We start from the raw sequence: 15,829 nt of genomic DNA on the forward strand, positions 1-15,829 counted from the left end.
CAAAAATAATATTTTTTGTTCTAACATTAACTGGATTATGTAAAGTATTTAAATTAAATCGAAGGTAAAACTACACTTTATGTCGATTTTTTTTGGAAGGAATAAACAAATGTTTTATACAAACATTAGTATATTGTTCTACAACTAAACAAGGCTTTTCAAATTCAGAATTAGATCAAATTTGCCACTATGAAGTATTAATTTCAAAGATTGTGTGCAAGTGAGACCTTTAATATTTTCTTTATGATTAAAATCCAAAGTTGTATTTTAAATCAACGTTGTAAAATTAGAAAATCTTAATTAGGAAACACAGTTTTGCATTTCAGGAACCACTCTCGGTTCAATAACGTGACATTTGCATTTCCTTCTAATTAGTTTCAACGTTTTAATTAATCGAAAACACCTGTCGTGTATCTAATAGTAACAATCACTTTTGAACCATATAGGAAATAAATAGAGTATGTTTATAACGATTTAATGTATTGAATTTTTACTTGAATGATTTGAGACAAAAGGGCAAGAGGTAAACCATACAAAATTGATTTAAAAAGTTTGTAACGCAGCAAAAGTTTTACAATAACATCCAAAGTTAGATTTAAAAACAACGGCGTGAATAAGCCCTTTAAACATTCGAAACTGTGACTAATGAAACGTATGAAAAAAACTACAAGATTTATCCAGAGATTAAGTAAGAATAATACTTGTCTTGGTAGAATATTTTAAAGTGTTTTACTGACCATAATAGATTAAACCTACAGCTTAAAAGTATAAAAACCGTTACAAATACACATATATTGATGTATATGTGTTTATTAATAAAATATTAAGATGGGGTGAAGACATTACTTAAATTTTGATTCTCTAAACTCCCTAAGTCATCCGTAAATGTAACTTTACTTTGAAGTATCTCGATCAAGCAAAGAATCAATTCAACCAAGATATCACAAATCCTCGAGGCACTTCTAAGGTTAACACTGGGTCATTCAATATACTTGGAGGGATTCACTCGTCCCTCAATATTTTTTCCTCTTAGGATTTATTTGCATCATGAAAACGCTTTCCAGAAAACTACCTACACTAAGTCACAAAATTTCTCGCTGATGAACCGATAGTGGGATTGGATTTTTCTTCTATGCTATATTTTTATTCCCTTTCATTGTTCTACAACATTGTAATAATCCAAATAATTTAATTTAAGTGTTTCGTAGTTAAGTAAAATCGTGTTTCAAGATTCCATTCCACCTTCTATTTATTATCAACTCCAAAGTAAGCAGTTTGAGTAACATTGGTCATCTAAAAAACCTTATTTGACCTAATACCTAAAATATATGTATTTTCCAACTTGTATGTATATAATCTTTTATTTTGTACTAGTTTGTACTGTTTTTGGTGGACAACCTCGTTAAATCTTTTCATGAGTTTCACCCCGCAACATATAGGCATGGATTATTTTTTAACCAAGCGTAGGTCTACACACAAAACAATTATCTCGAATCTTATGACATTTCAGTCAGCTTATTCTAATGTAGAGAGAATAGTACAACACAACAAATAGTCATAAAAGGCCTACCACTGAAAACACGATAATACCACACGAATAAATAATTTAATTTGTTTAAACTTACCTATATATCAATGAGGTTGTGATTTCCTAAGGTAAAATTATTTTTGTTGTGTTATCATCTCATAAGTCAACCCCGCGGTATAAACCGTTTTTAAAATTTATTTTGTTGTATAATATCATAATATGCTCAACGGTATTCCTCCGATAATTATTTTATTTTGCTTTGTACAAACATATGTTATGACTCTTTTGTTTATGTTGAAGCAAAACCAACCATGTAAAATATTCGAAAGTTTAATTGCAAATTAAAGCGAAGTGTTTTTTTTTTTTACACAGTTCTAAACAATTGATCAGTACTTATTTTTTAAGTAGAATTTAGTTATATGAGGGTGTTTCTTGGTTCCTATTTCAAGATCAATGAAAAACTTTAATCATATTATTTTATAAAAGGTTAAGGTAAACAAAACTAATAATTTACAATACATTAGATAAATTAATATCTAGATTTTAGATCCAAAAAGGGATTTGGCTACCTTATTCAGGCTACAATCAATGATAAGATTAACCTTTTTAGAATCCATTTTCATCTAGAACTGAGATGAAAATTTTCGAAAACAATCGTAAATAAAAAAGTATTGGAAACCGATTAGTACTGTTCGGTGCACTGAGAGAGTTACTGAAGTTATTGTAAATGCACTCAGCTCTAGGGGGTAGTTGGGTTTGTTTACGTTTCGAACAAATACCATTACTCGAATATCCAACTAAATGTTTCAAACCAATTATTTCAACTAACAAAATCTAATATTCTTCACGATTGATTTATTCGAGATAAACTTTAGTTGATTTAATTTAGCTGACTACAAACAATTGTAATTGATATTTCGATTCTCTTTCTTGAAAAATAAAAGATGAAAATCCTCCTTTGCTTACGTCGTTTATTCAACGTTTATACATCGTATGGATTGTGATTATGGCTCAATAAGGTAACCCTGAAACCATCTACTGTCCAAGCAGTGGTGGTTCCAAGGAGGGGGGAGCTATGGGGGCTAAAGCCGCCCCCCTCCTCATTGGAAAATGGAAATATAAATTTTAATATAGATTTTGTGATAAAAAATGAAATGCAGGTTTTTGGACTCAGATCTAGATGTTGAAAATGACTTTAAAACGTCTCAATCGGCTTTAAAAATAGCGATTTCCCGAAAGAGGACCCCCTGACCACCCTCCTGGTGAGGTTCGCCCCCTTTAGCCCCCTAATCCCAGAACCACCACCTTGAGGTGATAAACGTTTAAAACTACATAGATTTAAATACTAGTCTTTGTGGACTTTGACCCAAGCCAAAATGACAAAGACATATACAATCAAGCTAACAAGAAAAATACCAAAAGGTGTCCAGTGTAAAAAGTGTCAGCAATACAGGTACATACACAAAATGTGACTGCTGGTATCCATTTCACTGTGTGAAACGAGGCCAAAACCATTACACCAGAATTGTAAAAAAATCTGCCTCTGAACCACCTTATGTGTTTTTTTTTTTTACTTAGCAGGGGTTTACTCTATTTCTAGATCATAAGGAATGGCGATCAGAAAAAGTATTTTAATCTGAAAAGATCGTTATGAAAACGTATTGGAACGGTCAATAAAGGAATGAAAACATTTTGTTATCTCTCTTTGGTGGTTTCAACGTTTCTCTACCATTCCTATATTTACCCTTCATCTCCTTCTATTATCTTTGTCTGCAGACATAAGCTGTTCTGTGAAGGTTACATAATTTAAAAAAATCCTGTGTTAGAATAATTCTAGTTAACTCTGATAATATACATTGGCAGTTTCAGGCCTATAAACGTTTATACTCAACATTTGTTTTATTAAAAATTGTACAACTTATGTAAATAAAATTTGTGTTTTCTTTTCCGAGTTCGTTCGGCTCTTCTACGTGATTGAGGTCTCAAATTAAAGGTGTGCACTCACATATTTCACATCGAGCATTGGCATATATTTATCTACAGTCCCACTCGGCTTGGACGTTAAATAAATTTGCTCCCAATTTATTTCTTATGGGAGTTAAATTTGGTTATTCTTTTCCGAGCTCGTTTGGCTCTACTACCAGACCGATGTTCATTATTAAGGTCTCAAATTGAAGGCATGCACACACATATTTCACATCAAGCATCAGTATATTTTTATCTACTCTTATATTCGACAAAAAAACATAAATTTTATCTATTTTCGAATTCTTACTTCAAATTTATGATGTATTTCAACAGTTATAACTATATAATAAAATTCTTATTACTAACAGGGAAAGCACTTAAGAGGTCATTAAAATTAACATTTGGGCGATTAATTTCAGATCTAACTTTGTCGACAGAGTCAATCAATGATTTGTTAAAAACATTTGGATCTATAGGTACATTTACTAAGGACAGGTTAGATTGACAGTTCTTTTTAACAATTGACCAGGCTGTTTTACACTTGTTATCAGAATTTTCAATAAGTTTAGCGTTATAGACAAGTTTTGCATTATTTACAGCTTTCTTATACTCTTTCTTTAAGTTACAATAGTCAGAATTTAAAAAAGGTGAGAAATTATTTTTAAGTTTGTCATAGGCTACATCTAATTGATCCTTGAGAACACTAAGGTTGGCAGTGTACCATCTTTTATTTGGCTTTACATTACGATTCGTTTTTGTATTACACTTGTTCAGAGGAAAACAGATATCTATTTCATGCAAAAGAGTACTATTAAGTAATGCAAAAGCTTTACCTGGAGGCTGGGGAAAGTGGGTTGGAATGTTTAGCTCAGCTTCCCAGTCAATATTTTGGAGTCTACATTTAAAAATATCACAATTTTGCTTTGAGAAAGACCTTTTATACACGGATGTTAGAGTATGAGAAGGCACTGACTCACTATCACACACAAAATGTAAAGATAGTCCATCATGATCCGAGAAGTGGAATTGCTTGACAGCACAGTAGACATTCTCTTGGCCGATGTTTGTGAATATGTTGTCTAGGCAGGCAGTCCCACGTGTGGGTAGGTTGTTCTGATGGTATAAGTTGAATTGCCTAAGGAGATGAAGAAGTTCCGTGACAGATCTTCGTGCTGAAGTTACATCGAACTGTGCATTAACGTCACCACCAATAACTATACGAAAGTCACGCCACTTTGAGAGGTAGTTAAGGACTTTTTCTAGGGTGTTTAGAAAAGACCATTCATCACTGTCAGGTGTACGGTATATCGAGATTATAAGTAGTTTATGAGCTCTGACTATAGCTGCACTAGCTTCAAAAGTTTTTTCTGCGCAGAACTCGGATAGGTCAATCCTTTCACATTGATGTTTCTGATGGGCAAAAATTAGGGTGCCCCCTCTACCTTGCGAAGTCCGTGAAAAATTGCTGACTAAGTTGTAGCCTGAAAGCCCACAGAGATCGATATTGTCACTTTTAACCCAATGTTCGGACAAGCAGATAAAATCATAACTATGAAAGTCTTTTTCAAGGATTAGGTGTTTATCGCCCAAACCTTGTATGTTTAAAAAGAGAAACGTCAATACAGTGAATAAACTTCTAACCTTACAGGGTGTCCAGTCCATATTTACGTTGGATGAGTTGGAGGCACAGACTGGGATAAAAAATTACCATGACTAGGCCTAGTCCTAGTAGGATCTTCTACACTGGAAACAGGATTTGAATGAGAAGTAGGCCTGGTACTTTTTTTAGGAAAATATTTTCCTATGAGTATTCCTGAGGGCCAGAAGTCAGCTTTCATCAGGGATTCAACGATTTCACAAGGCACACCAATTTTAAACGAGTTATAAGAGTCTTGTCGTGTCGGGAGCTTTACACAGTCAATCATCCTGTTTGGGAAAGAGGATTCGACATAGCCTTTCACATCACTTTCACTGGTCTCTACTTGAAATCGTGTAACATAGATCCACGATTTTTTACTAACAGCTTGAAAGATACCATTGCCATTACCATTCCCGACAACCAATTTATTGCCGGAAGTGTTCTTTGGACCTTTCACGATCCAAAGTATTTAATAAGTTTTATAGTATAACAGTTGTATAATCTTCAAAGTAATCACATCTCACATAGCTGTTACAATCATTTGTCTTGAAAACACACGAGTTCTCTAAGATTAGTAAGATAAATTCAATAACCAGCTAGCCAAAGTTTGGAGGCAATCAACTAAAAGCTTAGAGTAACCGAGTTACCTCCTACAACTGTTGTATTTCTGGGTCTTGTTACATGTTACAGAAATAGCTACAATAAGAAATTGCAAGTTGAGTTTAAAAGCTATTTGAAAAACTTATTGAATGGGTGAAAAGAAAATTAGACAACTGGGGTGTGGAATATAACGTTAGTTTATCAACGGATAAAAATACTCCCATTTTAAAATGTATTTATCTTATTTAATGATACTTTTCATAGTTAAAAATGTAATAGTTTACGTTGCATGGAACTTATCAGCTGAATGTATGAAGCCGGAACACTAGTGTTAATGATAACGTAAACGTGATGCGACACAATCAGACTAATTAATCTGTGAACATGAGTACAATACACCCTTGAGCCATATTAATACACACGCTTTGTACTGTAATTACCTTGTATATGACTAATTGGGGTTAAATTATACAATTGTGCGTGATAGCTACTATATTAGTTAATAAGAGCTGTCTTGTGTGTTTTATTACAACCGTTGTAATTTTATTTTTATGCTAGGACGCTAGGCACGAGCCCGGAATTGTTTTTCACATTACTCCAGGCTAGACCAAGGGGTTACGTCATTATCACTTTGATAAAATCCATTGGTGATTTGGCGGGATTTGAACTCGGGTCCCCAGGAACTGGAGTCCCGCGCTCTAACCACTAGACCAGCTCGCTCCCCAACAACCGTTGTAGTAATAAAAAAAAAAATTATAACTACTACGTTTTTGCCCTACCGTTGATAATAATAAACTTATTATGTATTCATCGAATGAGATTAAGTGAAGGGAATTGATTAAGATAACGCTGCAACCTATGTATAAGTCAAGATAACTGAAGAGAGAGTTTTGAATGATTTGTATGAGTCTCAACTAATATTGGCTTATTTTCTCCCAGAGTAAGCTATTGAAAGTACAATGACAGCTGGGTCCAGCTTCGAACCACGAAAATTTCCCTACGTTTCCAGCCCAAAGATGTACGTTCTATGAAAACACTGTAATCACTCAGCTATCTCGTTATCAGTTCGAAGATGTAATAAAATTTTATGAAAATCAACGTATTTTTATCGAATTTCCCCTGAAAATTATATTCTTCATCTTATCAATCGACTTATGTTCCAAATTCAGTCATCAATTCTTATGAATAAACTGGCTTAAACACTTATCAAACAGTCGTATAACTTCAATTTATTCATGGATATAGAAACTGCTCATAATAAAACCAAGAGGTTTGCGGTGAAAGCAATGTTTAAAATTCTGTTTTAAAACATCACAGTGTGACAACTGTATTTCATCCAGATTGGACAAAAGATTTATTGGTAATCAGAGTACGAGGTCACGTAAAAAACTCATCAGTCGCTGAATAACAGTCATCAATAACAGAGTCAGTGTCAATGTATCATTTGGTAAAATATGTCACGTAGTAATAAAACTAGAACAAGAGAACTGTCGTTATATAATTCAAGAGTTGCTGTTGAATTGAACCAATCAAAACACATAGATTATTGATGTCGGCACCATTTTTCAACTGACCTATACGTTTTGTTTTAGTCCGAATATAGAAGAATGTTCGGCAGTTTTATTGCTTCAGATATTCCGAATAATGGCATATTTTATTTTCAAATTTCCCTTTGTTTTATGAAAAAAATACTTAATATTGATTCTATAGTTTTTTATTACTAGTTCCTTAAACAGTTGTTTTTCAAAAAGTTTCACTTAATGGGAAACACACAGGCCAGCCTTTTGTTCACAAGGACCGCTATAATCTAAAATATAAAGTGTCTTTTAAAAGGTTCGAGATAGTTTTAAATATTTGAATAAAAATATTAAATAATTGGGAATACTATGCTAATTCTGAAAAATAAATCTTTTGTTTTATATCACATTAAATATCAGCTCAATTTCTAGTTTTATTTTAAAGAAATCTAACTTTTTCCAATACCAAATGTAATTATAGAGAAATATTAAAACTGCTGAAGAGAGATACCGAAACGTTTTCATTCAATTTTGACCGTTCCAATACGTTATCATAGAGAGATATGTTACAGGTTAAAATTTAATTGAAAAAACTGATTAAACTGTTGTAACTTGAACTCAAGAGATTCTATATTTATTAGAATTTCGCAAAATCTCATAAGTGTACAAAGCAGACCACGATCTGTTGCCTACAGGGTAGCTTGGTTAAACGAACCGTTAAATCCTTCACTGCAAGCTTAATTTGCCTTGAATCAAAAACGTAAGGCTGAGATTAGTATTCAAGATGTGTTAACATATCTGTTAATACTTTGGTGAAATATAGTATAAGCCAAACCAACAAATTTACATGACAAAATATTTAAAAGTAAAAAAATTTATTTAGGCAAAAAAACATAAAATGTAAACATATTTTTAAAAGTTTGAGACAAATACAACTTTTGTTTCATAATTGTATACATTATTTCATCCAAGATATCCTCCTAGATAAGGTTTTAAACTTACTGTATATCAAAATAAATTTTGGAAGGTTAATACTAAGTCTGAGGTAAAATATTAGTTCCCTGAGTTTTTAATGTCTACTTAAGAACAACAAAGTTGTTTTTCAATAAAAGACACTTATACCTACTTTATTTATTCAGAATTAAAACGAATAGTATTAAAATATTAGGTATAATGCTTTATGGTTTGATATATAGCTTATTCTAAACGTCCGCGTCATCGTATACAGTATAGCGAATTGATTTATTTCATCATATACTATTACTATTTAATAAAAATACTGTTTTCCTTTCTCGTAGCTCTACCTAACTTAAGTACTCGTAAAATCTAGTTTATTGACATGTAATATAAATATGACTTGGTTATGGAAGTATTTGAGTTAAAATCTAATCAAACAAATTAAGTGTGCATGTTTGCTGCGGAGGGGCTGTTTTCTTCAAAAAGGGTACATTCCATAGTTTTTTAAGGAAAGTGTGGGGGGAAATGCCTAAGCATTTAACACAAGTTGTATATTAATATTTAAAGTAATATTTACACATTTAAGTATAACATTTTGTTTTTAATTTTTTTGCGGTGTAGACTATAATATTGAATTAGGAAATCGTAAGTTTTGGTAGGATTTTTCCTGATATGGTATAAATATTAAGATGTTTTTTTTTCACTCAAAGGAAATCCATGGAAGACATAGATTGTTTCTTGAGCACCAATTCTGAACTGGACGATGGCCAGGTTGTATTGGCTCGCTGTACGACTGTAAAACCCTTATACCTCAATAGAATCTTGGGGATTTGACATGTCTTACGATTGTATAACTATATTGTATTACCGTATTGAATGAACATAATGTTTATGGTTATTCGTGAGATTTTTAACTAGTAATGTGTAATGGATTTAATCAAAATATCGCCTGCCAACGATTAAGTGTGGTGTAAGCCCTCAACAGTTAGGCTATGAGATATGTTTCATGCACTACTGGTGATATAATTATATTGGTAAATCAGTTGAAAAAGATATTGAAGTCAACAAGTATCCTTTACAAGTATGAATGTATAGTATAAACTGATGAATTTATGAAAACTGATAATTCGTTACAAATATTGGTCCAAGACCTATCTTAAGCTTAGCTACAAGGAAATTAATTTTACTATTTATATTTTCACAATTGATAGACCTATTTAAATAATTTTAAAGATATTTTCACCAAATGTCTTTTCACAACATATTTTCAAAAGATGTTACTTTTAAACAGTAAATTTTAACAAATAATTGGTAAGTATTAAACTTTTTAATATCACATTTTTAATTTGTAAAGTTTATGTCTACTAGTTTATTTTGCAACTTCAAACAACGGTTTAAGAAGCTTTTTAAATTCAAAGCTGATCATTCAGCCAAGGGAAGCTGAAGAAGGTATGAAACGATAAGACTTTGTAAAACAGGTGTATTGTATGAAATTCAAACAGGGTTTCGACGCTTGTAAAGCGTATTTTTAGCTTTGGGGTTATGTTTTGTTTTAAATTAATAAAATACACTTTCATTCCAATAATGATTTTACTTTATAGTTTTACTGTACACTATTGTTTTGTGATGTTAAAAATTAAATTCGAATTCTATTTCACCCACGTATAATTTACTGTACATAATATAGTGTTGTACGTTGCATAGGTATACAACAAAGTAATAGGTTACACAATAGGCAAGTCACCTTTTATGTTTTAATTTATCAATTTTTCTCCTTCTTTATTGTATTGTGCACGCTAAACAAAAATTCCGTCCGTTTTTTACTGAAAACCACTCTAATTTTTCAAAATGTTAAACAAGTTTGCGAAGCTATGTACAAACTAGTATTTCTAATATCGGTTAGACGGTTATGGTATGTGGAAGATGAGTTATTATGAGAGCAAACGTGTACTGATCTATAATTCACAACGAAAATGTTACACAAACATGGATTGTTTTTGGACGATTGTAATCACGTCAGAAATTTAACAATGTGTTTTGACAAATGGGTTTTACTTCAGAATCCAAATGGATACTATGTCAAGAATTGAAACCTTAAAAATAAAAATTGTATATGAAAGTGAATTTATTTGCTAGTAGTGTTATGTCTTCTTGACGTGTTTTAAAATAGAATGCTAGTTGACACAGTTTCTAACTTCAAAAGTCAATTACAAAACCTTTCCATGAGATAATCTATTTAAAATTCGTCGTGAGTTTAATAGACTTTAAAAAATATGACTAAAGCTGCAATAAATTAACTGATAATTACATATAAACTTTTAAACACTTTGTTTTCAAAAAGTATTAAATGTATGTGAGAAAAAGGTTGAAAGCTATACAGTTTTTATTTAATTTATTTATTTGACGGATAAGGGACAAATCGAGAATTCACAACAATTCCGTTAAACTATAAAAGTAAGAGATGTTGTTTTATGGCGTGTCTTCAACTCCCGAATGGATATAAAACTGGATAAGTAGACAGTTTTGTATTGAATTAAGTTGTACAGAGACATTTCAGTTTACAAAAATGCAATTTCAATACAGCAGATAAATTTGTAATGTGTTTTCAATTACAAGTAGGCCTATTTTTGTTTTATTAAAACATATAAATTCATATCGCTAAAATCTCCATTTTATGATAGTGTAAAAGATTTGACCAAGATTGAATTTAAAAAAAATATCGCACAAATTAAGTTAAAGGGAGTCATACAATCTAGAGAGATTTCTTGCCTGGGGATCTTCACTGGATTATTACAGTATTGATTGGCTTAAAAATCAATTCTGTATTATAACCAAATCCGTTGTTTGTAAAACTCAAGATTTCTACGTTGGGAAAACCCGCAGATTAATTAAATAATGACTCCATGATAAATAAATATAACAAGATAGCATTACAAAAGATTAGGATTAATCAAAATCTTAAAAGATTAGCAGGGCAAGTCAGTGTTTGTTTACTTCACTGCATTTTCAGATTTCTTAACCATAATAAGAAAATCTCTTGGAATAATGTAATATTGTCTGTTATACAGACGTTCTTAAACTTTCTTATTTACTAATGAGTATGTTTTATATTTAAACTCTATGTGCATACAATGAATACTATTATCAATATGTGTTAAAATGGTTAATTTTTATTTGTTTAATTTACGTTTAAGATTTACTACTGGTGAATCGTTATAAGGTAAACTATAAGGTAAATAGAAAAAGAAAGTGGTAAAAGAATTGAGCGTGCTTTTAGGGATGGGTAACAAAATGTCGTTAATGTAACTTTTTTTCAATTTCTTTTTTTATTTGAAAGTTGTTTCTATCTTTAACACAAATACGGTAGTAATATTTTAAACTGTGCATTGAAAAAAAATAATATTGTGTTATACTAATAAACACAATAAACTTAAAATAAACTTAAATTATCGTTGAAGATTTTAAATTCTTTTAAGATTTTGATTAATCCTAATATTTTGTAATGCTATCTTGTGATATCAATTTATCATCGAGTCATTATTTAATCTGCGGGTTATCCGAACGTAGAAATCTTGAGTTTTTCAATTCAGATTATTTGTTAAATTAAATGTATATTTCCTAATCTGTTGCGGATGAATTAAATTACAGTATGTATTCTAAGAAATTGGTATAGTAAGCTTCGTTAACAAGTTGTAGAAGTGTTTTTCATTATTAAAAATCGTTGTTGAAACACCATTCTTTTATTGAATGTGTTGTTTCATATGGTCGGTGAATAAATAGCTGATCAGGATAGCTTGGATTTGGAGATCGCATAAAAAGATAACTCGTGAAGAATATCTTATAAGAGATTAACACAATTTTTAAAGAGATATATAGTTTATAAATAAAATATTATAATGATGCAATGATTGGTACCAAGTGATTTTCATGTTTAATATTCAGGTAATAGCAACAATATTCACTTTAAAGTAATTTATTCAGTGCAAGCCAAGAATCAATCCAATGCTGATACTGCAAATCCTCGAGGCACTTTAAAGTTTAACACTGGTCCATTGAATATACCCGGAGGGATTCAATCTTCTTTTCTCTCACGTTACCTTTAAAGATTTATTTTTCAACATGGAAACTTTTGTCAAAATAACCCCTACTTGACAGGGCCATAACGATTGCTTACACAGATCTGTAGTCTATGTGGACTGGAAAGCAAGGTTAAAAGAGGTCGCCAACCTCTTAAAAAAAATATAAAAAAATACTTACATCAAAAAAATGTTTATTTGGAAAGTCAATAATGTTGAAGGATTTGTCCTAGGGACTATCTACATTTGTGTTTCCCCATTATTATGAAACCTTCAGTAACTGATCTAATGTACAGAACAAATTTGTAGATAATTTTGACCAAACGATCCAACAATTCTAGAGGACTCCAATGCCTACTGATTTGTAAGGCATTGGAAGAAGTTGAAGTTTATAACACAGTTTGACAACTCCTAACTAAGTTGGTCCCAACAGAAGGCAGTGTAACCAGATTAACTAGCGAGGACAAACACTCATTAAACATTTCATAGTATTTAAACAAATCCCTTCTATAACAACAAGACAATTTCCGTTTTCTCTAATGGTTCTACAAACAAAGGTGTTTTTTAAAGTCAAGGATGCATGTACAGAATTATGAAACTGGACTTTATAGTTTAAAACCTTTCATCTAATTTATTAAAAGTCCAAATATATTTTGTGTGCACCATTAAAAGTTTGTATTGCCATTACATTATGTTTGTAAAGGTAATTACATTTCAAACTAATTAAAATTTGTTATTTTAAACTCAAAACAATGGATCAAAGCTAAAATAGATGTATGTAATATAATACAAATAAACTATAACAATCTATATTATTTGAGAAGGATACTTTTAGGAACCAACAATGGAAAACTTCCAAATCTATTATACTTTTTCTTTTAAGAAGTAAAAGTCCTATAAAACTAGACCAAATCTCACATTTTTTTATAAATAATTTTAAATTTGGGAGTACCTCTCTCTTTTTATGTGTCATATTTATCAATTAGGATGTTTTTTACTACGGTTTGTAGTATTATAATACGTGGCTTTCATGTTGATTCCATACATGAAGAATCAAAAACATTATTCTGAAACTTTTGATATTCAAGAAACAAGAAATTAAATACTGGAAAGTGATTGGAATGTTTAGCGCATTCAGGGAGTACCTGATGAGGAACTGAAATAACACTCTACTCTAGGGAGTAGTTAAGTTTGTTTACCTTTCAAACAAACTCCGACGATTAAAACCCAATTAAATGTTTTATAATAGATTTTAACCAGCTTCAATGTTCTTTACAATTGATTAACTCATGTTACAGTTAGAAACTTTCGAAATTGGATATTGAATCATGATTGTAATAAATTTGTCAACCCTCTCCGGTTGGAATATACTTACCAACCAACTCCAACTAACTCTTGGTTGGTGATGGTAGGAATTAAACTTGGAACTTATTTTTTTATGTCCCCAGAGGCCAAAATCACTATTACAGTAGTTCACATTTTTATATACGTATACTGTATATTTTAAAATTTAACCCTTAACTCTTTGCAGCACGGAAAATACTGGTGTTGAGTGACCCCAACCGGCACGGAAATTTTGTTGTTGAAATGTTTGTTAATACTTTATGATTTGTGTTTAGAACTATATAAAGTCCTAAAAAAAATAAATTACGATTTTTTGTTGTTGTCACTTAGTGATAATAGGGAGTTACACATATGTAACACCGTGCAGCAAATGGAACATATTTTATCGAATCCCCTAAATATTGCAAACCAATTTAGAGGGTTTCTTTGGGGATACTATAATAAACATCATAACTACAAATGCAAATTACACTATAAGAAAGTATATATTTTACACATATACAATATAAAGCATTAATACGTCATATGGAGACCTGAATAAATGTAGTAAAAGAAAATTCACACACTGATAAATGTAAAAAAAAATATAAAATGTAAAAGTTACTTATCCACAACAAAGTAATATAAAGGCCAATTTATATTTAAGTAATATAAACATAAATTTAAAGGCGGGTATCAATAAAAAATGTTCCAATATGCCCAAACTTTATCCAAAATTGTATTGACACAAGAAAAAAACTATCAATATCGATCCAAAAATATGACAAACCTATTTATAATGTCATATTATTTATAAAAATTCATAAACGCAATTAAAATTAAGTTTCTGGAAGATTTTATAGTTAATTTATTATTTATGGATAGATATATTTGGAACGCTGAGCTGCATGGTGTTACATTTGAGTAACACACTTTGAAAACTCAAAATACATTCTAGTTTACTGGTTTTATGACTCTAAACTATTACAAGGGACGCTATTATAACAGTACATTACAAAACAGCATAGGAATTATATAATCAATAACAACATATAGTCCAATCAAGGAATGAGGTGTAGAGTGCGTGAGCAGGTAACTAAGCGATTCCTTCAGAAACTTGTTCAGGGGGCTTAGGGTGTTAACATACCAAAAGTCCTGACTCCTAGGTGGTGAGCCAGGGGGTGGAGGGGGGAAAAAGGGGGGGAAAAAGGGGGGGAAAAAGATACGCATTTTGGTTTTTTTATTATATCTCGAAAACTATAAACTTTTTGTATACTATAGTAAATTATAAAATTGAAGAAGATTAAATTTTCTACAAGAAAAGTATATAATGTGTTTATTTTGGTTCAACAGATTACGAGTTATAACTTATTTAATTGATATCTTATTAAAATCTTCTTCCATAAGAAATACATGTAAATGAGTATGCGAATTGGGGCGAATCCTATCCGCCCAAAGGAAGTATAAATGATATTCTGGAAATCTTGACAAAATTTCCAGTAATTTGACACTTTAATCATTAAAATTGATCCAAAATTAAGGCGAGGGCGAGGTAACAAAATTTCGAGTCTTGGTGTTTTTTTATTGGAAATATAAAAAAATCCTTAAATCATCCCATTTTTAAACGCTCACCCTCGCTTTAATTTTTGACAAAATTTCATGATTAAAGTGTCAAATTACTGGAAATTTGGTCAATATTTCCAGAATATCAGTTATATTTCCTTTGGGCGGATAGGATTCGCCCCATTTCGCATACTAATTTACATGTATTTCTTATGGAAGGAGTATTTTAATAAGATATCAATTAAATAAGTTTTAACTCGTAATCTGTTGAACCAAAATAAACACATTATATACTTTTCTTGTAGAAAATTTAATCTTCTTCAATTTTATAATTTACTATAGTATACAAAAAGTTGATAGTTTTCGAGATATAATCAAAAAACCCAAAATGCGTACCTTTTCCCCCCCTTTTTCCCCCCTCCACCCACTGGCTCACCACCTAGGAGTCAGGACTTTTGGTATGTTAACACCCTAAGCCCCCTGAACAAGTTTCTGAAGGAATCGCTTAGTTACCTGCTCACGCACTCTACACCTACTTTTGGATCATTCATTGACTGGACTAATATCTTCCATTTGCATAAAAATAAAGACGGGATCTTGGGCACGAGTCTTTCACCAGGAACAGCTGTTTTCTAGGAGTTATTTGTCAGAATGTAAA

Source organism: Macrosteles quadrilineatus, unplaced genomic scaffold (genome assembly GCF_028750875.1).
Source record: "Macrosteles quadrilineatus isolate MER2022 unplaced genomic scaffold, UCM_ALF_1.0 Scaffold_6__1_contigs__length_79288215, whole genome shotgun sequence".
In the NCBI taxonomy this organism is placed as follows: Eukaryota; Metazoa; Arthropoda; class Insecta; order Hemiptera; family Cicadellidae; genus Macrosteles; species Macrosteles quadrilineatus.